Raw genomic sequence first — 12,562 nt, forward strand, 5'->3', positions numbered from 1 at the left:
ATACTGAAGAGCAGTCCAAATTCCCTGCTCTACAGGAAGACCAAGGTCCTCCCACTTCTATCTAGGTCTAGGAAGGTGAGCATCCAAACAGGCTACGCTCCCACAAAGGCAGTTCATGTAATAGGATCGAAACCTAGTGCCATTGTCCTTGTCTTCTCATCAGCCTTCATTGTCCGCCTTGTTCAGAGAGTCCAGTTTCAACCCATGCTTATTCAGTCCCAGTCCAGCTGGCCTTGGAGAGCTCCCAATAAATCAGTTCCACTGTCACAGTGGGTGGGTGCACGCCTCGTGGTCCTGATTTCCTTGCTCATGTTCTCCCTCCTTCTGCTCCTCATTTGGACCTTAAGAGCTCAGACAGTTGATCCAAATTGGGTCTCTGTCTCTCTCTCGATCCATCGCCAGATGAAAGTTCCTGTGCCATTCTCCTTGGCCTCTCGTCAGCTCTCATTGTCCACCACATTCAAAGAGTCCGGTTTTATCCCATGTTTTTTCAGTAGCAGTCCAGCTGACCTTGGTGAGCTCCCAATAGATCGGCCCCCCTGTCTCAGTGGTTGGGTGCACCCCTCATGGTCCTGACTTCCTTGTTCATGTTCTCTCTCCTTCTGCTCCTCATTATAACCTTGGGAGCTCAGTCCGGTGCTCCAGTGTGGGTCTCTGTCTCTATCTCCATCCATCGCTAGATGAAGGTTCTATGGCGATATGCAAGATATTCATCAGTATGATTATAGGATAGGTTCATTTCAGGTTCCCTATCCTCAGGTGCCCCAATGAACTAACTGGGGACATTGCCCTGGGCTTCTGGTAGCCATTCCAGGTTCAAGTCTCTTGCCAACCCTTAGGTGGTTCCCTTAACTAAGGTATGAGTTTCCCTGCTCCCCCATCCAACCTTCCTTTACCCCCAATAACCCCGATTCCCCCAGTTCCCCTCATCCTCTCCTTCACACTTTTCTCTCCCCATCTCCCCTCATCCCCATCCCACCCCACCCCCCAAGATTCCCATTGTTTATCTACAACAGTGAAAAATACAGAGCTTCCAAATTCCAATGGTTTTATTGGTGGGTGAGTTGTTATTTGTTTTGGGGTTTTCTGTTTCATTTTGGTTTTGCCTTGTAGTTAATAAGTTGAACTTTTCATGGACACTGAATAAAAAATATAAGAATCAATACTTTTAAAATAAATTAATATTGAAACTCTCCTTCCATCAGGCCTACATATTATGGTCAACTAATTTTCCTCAAAATCAGAAGACAACCACTTCTAGAAGAAACGAGTCTTCTATAGCATTCATGTCTCCATAGGTTCTTTTATGGCACCATGAAAGATCATAGAGAGTCAAGGAAATCACATCCTCACAGATTAAATTCTATCCTAAGATTATGACAAACCACAAATGTTTTAAAATAATGACAGGATCATATTTGCATTGCAGAAACCACAAGAGCCTAAGGTAAGAGAAGAAATGTCTAACCTGGCCTTTGTTGTGGGACTCTTCATAGAGGAGAGAGATTGAGGAAGAAGTGAAGAGAGGGTGGGAAAGAGAAGCTAATGTTATACTCATTTTGAAAGTGATCAGTCTGAGGTGATGGGAGAAAATGAGATAGAGCCACATTGTCACATAAGAGAATCAATAACACATGCTTAAGGGTAAGCAAGATAGCTCACCAGGTAAAGACACCTTCTGACAAGCCTGACAGCCTGTGTTCAATCCCCAAGACCCACATGGTAGAAGGAGATAATGTACTCTCAAGTTCTTCTCTAATCTCCATGCATATTCTGTGGTGTACTCAATACACAAACACACATTAAAGCGAGTCACACAATCACAAAACCATATAATCACATACACACACACAAAAATAAAAAGCCTAGCAGAATGTGATTTTTAAAAAAGTTAGAAAAGAATAGTGATTAAGTCTAGAGTGGCTGTGCTCCTTAGTTTAGAACTATATTTTAGCTTCCCTCTACTACCAGCCTTTTCAGTCATATGTGGACACTATTAACTTCTATTTCTTTTTCTCTTTGTTTGTGCTTCCTTCTTTAAAATACATGGAATGTTAATGCATAACCAATAAAAGTAAGCAAGTCAATGAAAACTACAGTAGAAATTTGTAATTCCTCCCAGGCCATATTGCTTTACTTAACACATTTAAGTAGTCACTAATTGTACTTTATAATGAAACTGATTAAGTATAATTTTTTTCTGAACTTATTTAACATATAACAGTGTCTAAAATGGCTGGGCAACATCCTTGGTTCAAAGACTAACACAGTGAAGAGTAGGAATGGAAAAGTTCTTAAAACTTCTACACTATTACCCAATGGAAGTCTTGAGGGTCTAAAGAGGCCAGAAAGGCAAAAAAGTAGAGAAGTCAAAAGGAAGAATTTAGCAATAAAAGATAAATAAATAAATAAATAAATAAATAAATAAATAAATAAATAAAGTAAAGACAGAGCAATGAAAACCAGAAATTATCAACACACCCAGTAAGCAGAATGTCTAGGGATAGAGTGGTTGGGGATACAAATAATACCTAGAACCTTTAGAATACTGATAACCACTGTGGTGAACCAGTTTGAGAAACTCACTACCTGTTCAAAGTCTTCACCATTTGGGAATCCAAAATATGCTAATGTTTGCTTACCAAATTCTGAATAGTTCAGTTGCTGATATACAACCCTTTTTGAAGCCATCTTAATTTATTTCTGAAAGTTCTAATGTTTGCCTCTAACTGAACTGACTAGCCGGAATCCTCTTGTCCTATGGCACCCACTGTTAATCCTTTGTTCACAAACCTACTTTATAAAGCTGCAGTCCTGTATCTTCTAATCACAAATGTTTCCATAGACATGTCATCACTGGTTGTTTCTAGAACATGCCAACACTCTTGTGAGCCTTTTCTTCTTCAAGTTTTCACTTGAAATGACTCCTTTTGTGCCTGTACCAATAAATCTTTTAAATAGGCTTGCTTTCCTACTACGATCTTCTCTAACTGAGCACTTATTTGTTCAGTCTATTATGAGACAAAGACTGTGGTAGGTTCTAGAGACACAACAATGATAAACAGAGATAGTTCTTGGTTTCCTGAAGACCATGGTCTGGTGACGTTGTTTACTCAAATGTTATGAAGGATTTTATTTTATTTTTTTTTGAGTATATTAAAAGGTTATTTATTTAAGGGTAACACACAGATCACAATCCTATGCTGGAACGGGGAACAGCAACTGAATCCCACAGCTGGATGCATGCTTTCCATGAGCATCCACAATATAAGAAACCACACCCAAGTGGGTGGGTAACTTAAAGGCTACTGGTGATAGGAATTTCTACAGCACTCCCATGATCCCCATGCTCCCCATTTACTCAGGAGATCTTGTCTTTTTCTACTTCTCATGTAGATTAGATCCATGTATGTCTCTCTTGGGATCCTCTTTGTTGTCTAGGGTCTCTGGGATGTAAATTATAGGCTGGTTTTTCTTTGCTTTATGTCTAAAAGTTACTTATGAGTGAGTACATATTATGTTTGTCTTTTTGGGTCTGGGTTACCTCTCTCAGTATGATATTTTCTAGTTTCATCATTTGCCCGCAAATTTCAAGTGCAAATTGGTGTAGTCATTTTGGATATCACTACGGTAATTTCTCAGAAAATTAGGAAACAATTTACCTCAAGACCCAGAAATACCACTTTTAGGTATATAGCCAAAGAATGCTCAATCGCACCGCATGGACATGTGTTCACTAATGTTCATAGCAGCATTGTTTGTCATAGCCAGAACCTGGAAACAACCTAAATGCCCCTCTACCAGAGAATGGATAAGGAAAATGTGGTACATTTACACAATGGAGTACTACACAGCAGAAAAAAATGACATCTTGAAGGATTTTATTTTTTATGTTCTTTTAGCTATTCTGCTGTTAGAACTGGTATTGCCTTTGTTTTACAATGAACATATTTGCCCATGGTTGTAAATCTAATTAGGGCAGATCCAGGATTTAAAGCCAATCAACTGTATAATCCATGCTCTTATTTTCTAGTAGACTTTGGATGGATGGTTTTTTATTTTATTTATTTTTATTTTTTAAAATGTATTACTGTCAACTTGACACAAACCAGTGACATCTGTGAAGAAAGATTATTAATTTAGAAAATGTGTCTATCAGATTGGCCGATTGGCAAGTCTTTGGGACGTTTGATTAATTATTGGTCTGAAAGGGAGTAGTCCATGGTGGGGGTGCTGTTCCTAGGCAGGTAGTCCTAGGATGTGTAAGAAAGTAAATTGATCAGTCATGAAAAGCAAGACAGGAAGCAGCATTCCTCCATGGCCTGTGGGTTTACTCTGATTATGAATTGTAATCTGTAAGACAAGTAAACCCTTTCCTCCCCAAATTTCTTTTGGTAATAGTGTCTTATCACAGAAATAGAGAACAACTAAGACATTATCCCTCAAACACAGTCCACATGGCTGCACAATTTATTGATGGGTCAGGCATACCAAGACTGGTACCTGCCTCAGTCTTCCTTGAACCTTCTATGAGACTTGCTTTTTACCCTGTGCCAGGAACTGAGGTTTAAAAAAATATGTATGTGCATGAGTCAACGTAGAAAAAGTACTCAGAGAGGATGTATTCTGTGTGCTTACAGCTTTCATGAAAGGCTCAGTAGGCCAAAACTGCTGCTATATTACACAGATAAAGAAACTTATGGAAGATAATCACATAGTGAAATTCCTTTGAGGCTGCTGCCTGCCAGGTAGCTTCATCTTTTAACTAAATAATGATAATCAACTTAGCCCAAACAGGACTCTTATTGCCCACTGGAAGTCTCTTTGGTTCTAAACAACTTCTAAAATGAAAGAGTGTCAATACTGAGACAGAGGGAAGAGTGACTTTGTCTGAGTATGGGATATATATCCCTGGCAGCAGGGATTCTCAGCAAATCATCACAAGAGTGCTTATTGGCAAGTGAGCTGTCTTTACATTCAAAGGAATAGCTGGGCTTCTCCACTCACCTTGCTGTGCCTTTTGAATTGTTTCTCTGATTGTGAGGCTTGGTGTGTGCCGTTCCACCCCTGCGTTTTTCAGCTGGGCTCCCCAGAGCTAAGCAGTACGCTTCTGAAAGGCAGATGACAGGGAAAACACGCGAGCTGCCACTGTAACAGGCTCCAGAGCTATGACCTCTACCCTACTGGGCAATCCCTAAGCCTGTTTTCCCAAACCAGAACCACAGCCTGTGAGACATTTTTAATTATGATTTATGTCCTAGCAAGGATGATTAAGATTTTAAAAATCTCTTTAAATGTTTAAATGCCCTTAAATTATATCATCCTCCATAAAATATCAATCTGCTTAAAGTCAGAGTCTGGGAATTCTTTTTTGCTTATTATTGTCTAGATTTTGTTTGGCACAGATGGCCATGTGGTGTTGATGACCAATGTCTGCACAACATAAAACCAATGAAGTAAAGCAACAACAACCTGCCAATCGGCTGCCTGTTTAGACTCTATTGGACAATAAAAAGCTAATTGACACTTCACAGAAACTACAGAGTCACACAACTGCTAATTGTCACATAGTCATAGTCTGCACTGCCCATGACTCTAGCTACTTACCTAATATGACTCTTTCAAATGTAACTGAACACTTCAAAACATTAAAATTCATATGTCTAATCATTCTAGCCACATGTCAATTCTGAAATAGCAGCATGTGTCTAGTGACCACTGTCTATATTCTTAGAACGTTCTGTTGGGCAATATTGATAATAAACTTATTGCCATCTTATTAGAGTAATTCTATTTAGTGGAAGTTAAACAAGCATCTACTATGAGCCAGTGGCTGTTCCTATATATGAATATATTCTGGAGATGGATCAATGTACAGTCATAGACTAATTCAAGGCAAGTGTAAAGAGTCCTAATTATAGACGCAAAGAGAGAAAGAATATGAGTGGCTTGGAATGGTTCTAAGGCTTACTGCTACAAATAATATATAAGGTGGTTTTTCTGCTGTCATTTTTTTGAATTTTTGTTTTGTTTTTAAAGAAAGGAAACAGGAACATAGAAATAAACTAAGGAGCAAAAGGAAGAGAAAAGGGATGTAAAAGCATCTTAGTAGAATGTCAGCCACATTTGTGTAGGTAGAAAGTTTTGGACCCACTTGTGCTGCTGTGAAGGTAACATACCATTTTACTCAATATTTAGGTATATGACATGATATTTTGATATGCATATACTCAATAGAACTTTTTTAACAGCACTAAAAATCTACATTCAGCAAATAAACTCTTATTAACTATAGCCTCCTGTGGTAATTTGAATGTAATTGGCCCCCATTAGCTCATAGGCAGTGGTACTATTAGTAAGTATGACCTTTGTTGAAGTAGGTATGACCTTGTTGGAGAAAGTGTGTCACTATGGGTCTGGGCTTTGGGGTCTCCTCTGCTCATGCTACACCTAGCTCAGTTCACTTCCTGTTGCCTGCAGACCAAGACAGAATTCTCAGCTTCTTCTCCAGCACCATGACTGCCAGCATGTTGCCATGTCCTGCTATGATAATAGACTAAACCTCTGAATAATAAGCTACCCTAAGTAAAGATTTTGTTTTATAAGCATTGACATGATCATAGTGTCTCTTTGCAGCAGTAGAAACATGAAGACATGTCCCTGTTGAAAATTAAATTCCTAGAATAATTTGGCCCATATAACTGCAACTGTTTACTCTGTGACCTATATCATGACATTTCTTTCTTTTCCCAGTGTCTGCTAATTGCCTTATTTCTCTGTATTTAACATTTTTTTAATTCTACATATATGAGGTAGTATATTTTTCTTTCTGTCTTTGGCTTATTTAATTTAATATAAGATGATGTTTGCATTTGTTGCTGAATTCTGATTATAGTTCTCAAAGTCTGAATCTACTTCTTTTAATTCTTCTATAAAACTCTCTGGTCTGGGTCATTTAATATTTATTATAAGAACATACTCATGCATTTCCTTGTGATCTGAAGAATATTTGAAGATTGTAGTCCAATTATTGCTGCTGGAGTAATAATTGGATATATAACAGATTATAAGTAAGATTTAATTTATTAATTTATAATAAGATGTACCACTACCTGCTGTCCAGGTACTTCTGTCTAGTGATTAGAATGTTTTGTTCCTATAGGCAAATTTATATAAGTAGAGACAAATTAGAAACATGATATGGCTTTGATGAGCTTGAAATCTAAGCAAAGGGAGTTAATTGAATGTTTCTGATTGCTAGTATCATCCACCCATGACAGCCTAATACATCTATCTGAATGTAGCTAGATAATTCTCTCTTGAATGCAATGTATTTTATAATTTTCCTCTACCCAGAATATGAAAGACTTTTCTCACTAAAGTTATCAAGTACAAACACCTTTACCTGACATTCAGGACCCTCCTTAATCCAATCACATTTACCTAGATGAATTTATTTCCTATTATGAGTACATAAAATAAAACGATTTCATACTGCCATTGTGATATGGCCATGTTAGCAGTCATTTTGATGTTAAAAATCTTTTAATGATGTTGGCTATGTGAGATTGTTTTTATACTGAGATATTTGACAGATTCTGAGACACAAGCCATTTACCTGTCAAGTATTTCTTTTAATGATTAAATAGAACATGTTACAGTTTTGCCTTTCAGTCTTGACCCAATTCCTTCCCATAACCACACAAACATACTTCACTCCATTTTTGCATGCCTTGTTCAGTAGTTGCCCAAGAATTTAGTTAGTCATAGCCTTGTTCTATGCATTTACTCTCAAGTCCCCATCACATCACAGTGAAGTCATTTTCGATTCACTTGGCTTCTTAAACTATTTTCTGGACTGCCCTCGTTGGATGCTTTGAGTCATTTTTAATTCCTATGCATACCTATGTATAGATTCCAGTAAATAATCTATCAATCTAATCACTAACAGATGTCTTTTTTAAACAAATGTTCTAGGAAACACTGGAAATATCTAAGCCTGTTTCTTTTATTATTATTAGTGTTACTGTTTAAAATATGATGATGTTCATATTGTTCCTGAAATGAATGATATTTAATGAAATCATCTCACCACAGTGGCTTTCTACTCTTAGTCAGTGTGATGAGATTTCATTATAAATGATAACAACATAATTGAGATCAGCTTAATTTTTTTTTACTTGCTAAATCTGTTGCGGTCTTTATAGTATGTCTAATTTTTTGCCCTATAACAAGTTAAAACTTTGTCTCGTCTTTTCACTATGTGGATCATGTATCATGGTATGCTTATTTTTCTCCATCCTCTATAATGTGTCATTCCTTTTTTGTTTTTCTTTTTTGATAGTGACTGAAAGGTTGCTCTCCTTTATATATAGATCATATGTAAAAGCTTTAATTGAAAGTTTAAATTTTGGTCTCTATCTCACATCCATAAATTTTAGCTCTCTGAAATATTCATTAATTCAGAAAATGCTGGTGTTATTAATATATATATTATTATGCCAAATTCTTCTCTCTTCACTTTTATATGCAACTTTCTATCAAGTCCACTTAATTATTGTTTTGAAATATCCATATATTCCCTTTAACTATAACTGGTTAGTTTCTCATGTCCACTAGCTCCTTAATTTAGGCTTGTCCTTATTGATTCCATTGTTTAAATGTGATAATACATTTATTTTTTCAAATAAATCATGTAATTTAAGAACTTTCTCTATTTAAGTAACTCACCTGTTTGAGACTCTTCTTCAATGACTGATTTCTTATTGTTCTGTCCAGCTGCCTTTGGTATATGAGAATTTACGTTTTCTTTCACTTGGTGAAAGTTTCTAGAGTGTGTTGTGGGTTATATGTTTATGTTTTTATTGTTTTTTTTTAAGTACAGCTACACTAAGAAAGCATAATTTGATCTCCAGCTCATTATGAAGAAATTGATAGCTTTAAACTTACAATCCTCATGCCTTAGTCTCCTAATGTCTAGATTACAGGAATGCATTACCATGCTTCGCTAACTCTTAGTGTTTAGAATTGTCTTATTCACATATACATTATGATTCCATGGTGGAACTTCTCTTATGTGCACACTGAATTTCCTCAATATACATTTAATCTACCCTAAGGTTCATTTCATTTTCTTTAAGTGATATCACAGATTAGATCTTCAGGGTGTATTGCTTATTATTAATATATATTTTGGTGCTGGAAATTTATGTATCAGCCTGTTTTTCTCATTATTGATTTTATATTTGTGCTTAGTCATCTGTTCATAACAATCATGTGTTACAAAAGAGTAAAGATGTTTGAAATTTGGGTATGTCTCTGATGGGCTCATTAGAAATGTTGTTTATTGTCTTTGATTTTCTTAGAATAATGTGAAGTTTTTATAAAATTCATTTGAGAAAAATATATAGTTACAAGTTTCAAGAAAGAAAAACATTTTTGCAAATTAGAAACTTGGGCAATGTAGCTACATTTCATTTGCTGATGAGTTTATTATTGGATTTTTTCTTTATGATTAAGGCGTAGAGTACAGAGGTACTGGCCTTTTAAAATGGTCTCAGCTTGAAATTCTTATGTCCCATCAACCCAATCCTCATGTTCCTGAGAGGCCATTAAACTTCACATCTCATTTGTAGTAAACGACAAATTTGCTCAGGTCAACTAAAATGTAAATTAAGTCATTCAAGAATTGTTAGCTGGAGATACACTTCAGTGATAGAGCACTTGCCCAGAATGTATATTTGATCCCACTTACATAAATTAATGATGCATGTATATGATAGCAAGTATTGTTAGAGGTGACAAGTAAACAGCAGTAAGTAAAATAAAGTCTCTATCCTCGTGGAATTTATGTGTACCACACATGTCTTAGGTATTTATTTGAGGCTTTCTTGAAAATATCAAGAACTTAAAAATTATACAATAGAAGAGCAATTATGAAAGTTTGATACAATACTGGACCAATGTATAGATGTCCACTTGTATTTGGGATCAACCTACCTCAAGATCCAGTAATACCACTCTTGGGAATATACCCAAGAGATGCCTTATCATATGACAAAAGTATTTGTTCAACTATGTTCTTAGCAGCATTGTTTGTAATAGCCAGAACCTGGAAACAACCTAGATGCCCTTCAATGGAAGAATGGATGAAGAAAGTGTGGAATATATACATATTAGAGTACTACTCAGCGGTAAAAAACAATGACATCGTGAATTTTGCATGCAAATGGATGGAAATAGAAAACACTATCCTGAGTGAGGTATCCCAGACCCAAAAAGAGGAACATGGGATGTACTCACTCATAATTGGTTTCTGGCCATAAATAAAGGACATTGAGCATATAATTTGTGATCCTAGAGAAGCTAAATAAGGTGAACCCAAAGAAAAACGTATAGTCATCTGCCTGGATAGGGGAAGTAGACAAGATTGTTGGGCAAAAACTGGGAACTTGCGGGTGAGGTGGCATGGGGCTAAGGGGAAATGGGGTGAGAAACGTGAGAAGGGGAGGATGGGGGGAGCTTGGGGGAATAGGATGGTTGGGATATAGGAAGGGTGGATACGGGAGCAGGGAAGTATATATCCTAATTAAGGGAGCCATCTTAGGGTTGGCAAGAGACTTGACTCTAGAGGGGCTCGCAGGTGTCCAGGAAGATGTCCCCAGCTGGTACCTTGGGCAACTGAGGAGAGGGAACCTGAAATCACCCTATCCTATAGCCATACTGATGAATATCTTGCATATTACCTTAGAACCTTCATCTGGCGATGGATAGAGATAGAGACAGAGACCCAATTTGGAGCAACGGTCTGAGCTCTTAAGGTACAAATGAGGAGCAGAAGGAGGGAAAACATGAGCAAGGAAGTCAGGACCATGAGGAGTGCACCCACCCACTGTGACAGTGGAACTGATCTATTGGGAGCTCTCCAAGGCCAGCTGGACTGGGACTGAATAAGCATGGGTTGAAACTGGACTCTCTGAACAAGGCGGACAATGAAGGCTGATGAGAAGCCAAGGACAATGCACTAGGTTTCCATCCTAATACATGAACAGGCTTTGTGGGAGCCTAGCCTGTTTGGATGCTCACCTTCCTGGACCTAGATAGAAGTGGGAGGACCTTGGACTTCCCTCAGGGCAGGGAATTTGGACTGCTCTTCAGTACCTATAGGGAGGGGTAATGGGGTGGGGGGAGGGGGAGAGGAGTGGGGAGAGGGGGAAGGGAGTGGGGGAGGGGGCGATATGTGGGAGGAGAAGGAGGGAAATGGGAAATGGGGAGGAGGCAGAAATTTTAATTAAAAAAGAATAAAATAAAGAAAATAATTTAAAAAAGAATAGATGTCCACTTGTGCAGATTCATTTTTCTTTGCTTAATACAAAATAGAATCATCGGGACAACCCTTAATTGAGGAATTACCTCCATCAGATTTTCTTGTGAGCAAATGTATATGGTTTTTAATCATTAATATTTGTTGGAGAAGATCCAGCCATCAGGGCAGGTGACTCTCAGCTCTTTAAAAAGCAGGTTGAGGAAGAGATGGAGAGCAAACCAGAAAGCAGAAGTCCTCTATGGTCTTTGAGTTTTTGCCTACAAGTGCTTGCCCTGAATTCACCTAGTGATGAGCTATAAAGTATAACCTGAACCCTTTTTATCCTCAAGCTGTTTTTGATCAGTGTTTTGCCACAGAAAAATAAAACAAACTAACATATCATCCAAGGATTATTTAATGTTTAAGTAGAAGATAATTTGTTTGATGTAATTAATCATTGTTTATAGCCAAGATCCTATAAAGTTACATTTCGATTTGTTTATTTCATAGTAGTTATACAAATGATTTCAAAACAGCACAAAAAGAAAACTCCCAATAATTACATGTATTTTTTTTTTTACTTATGAGAGCAACCAATTCTGTGTCTAACCTAACAAAATTATTTCCATGTGCCTTCTAGTAAGGAGCTTGCTCGTTGTGTTCCCCAGCTACCTGGCAGCTCAGAAATAATCACTGCTTGGCCCATTAGCTCTAGCTTCTTATTTGGTAACTCTTAACATCTTAATTTAACCCATCTTCATTAATCTGCACATCACCTTGAGGTCGTGGCCTACCAGCAAAGTTTCAGTACATCTGTCTCCAGCAGCAGCTCCATGGCTTCTCTTCTGACTCTGACTTCTTTCTCCCAGCATTCAGTTTAGTTTTCCCAATCTATTTCTATTCTCCTATAGCTTTGCTACAGGCCCAAAGCAGTTTCTTTATTAACCCATGAGATTCACAACATACAGAAGGGAATCCCACATCACCTCCCATTTTAAATGAAAAGGAAGGTTTTAACTTTAACAAAGTAAAATTGTATATAATAAAACAGGTATCAAGTAAGAATTACAGTTGCAATATTTATATCTATTTTATCACTTATAACTAAAGAAAACTACAACTATAAGTATAAATTCTTCAATTCCATCAAAGACTCCTAAGTAAACAAGAAGTGTATTGTAAGCAACTTCCAAAACTCTAGAATTGACAGAGACCTCTTGCTGCCTGTACAGTTACCAAAAGTTCTTCTCTAAAATT

This window comes from Chionomys nivalis, chromosome X (genome assembly GCF_950005125.1).
Source record: "Chionomys nivalis chromosome X, mChiNiv1.1, whole genome shotgun sequence".
Classification (NCBI taxonomy): domain Eukaryota; kingdom Metazoa; phylum Chordata; class Mammalia; order Rodentia; family Cricetidae; genus Chionomys; species Chionomys nivalis.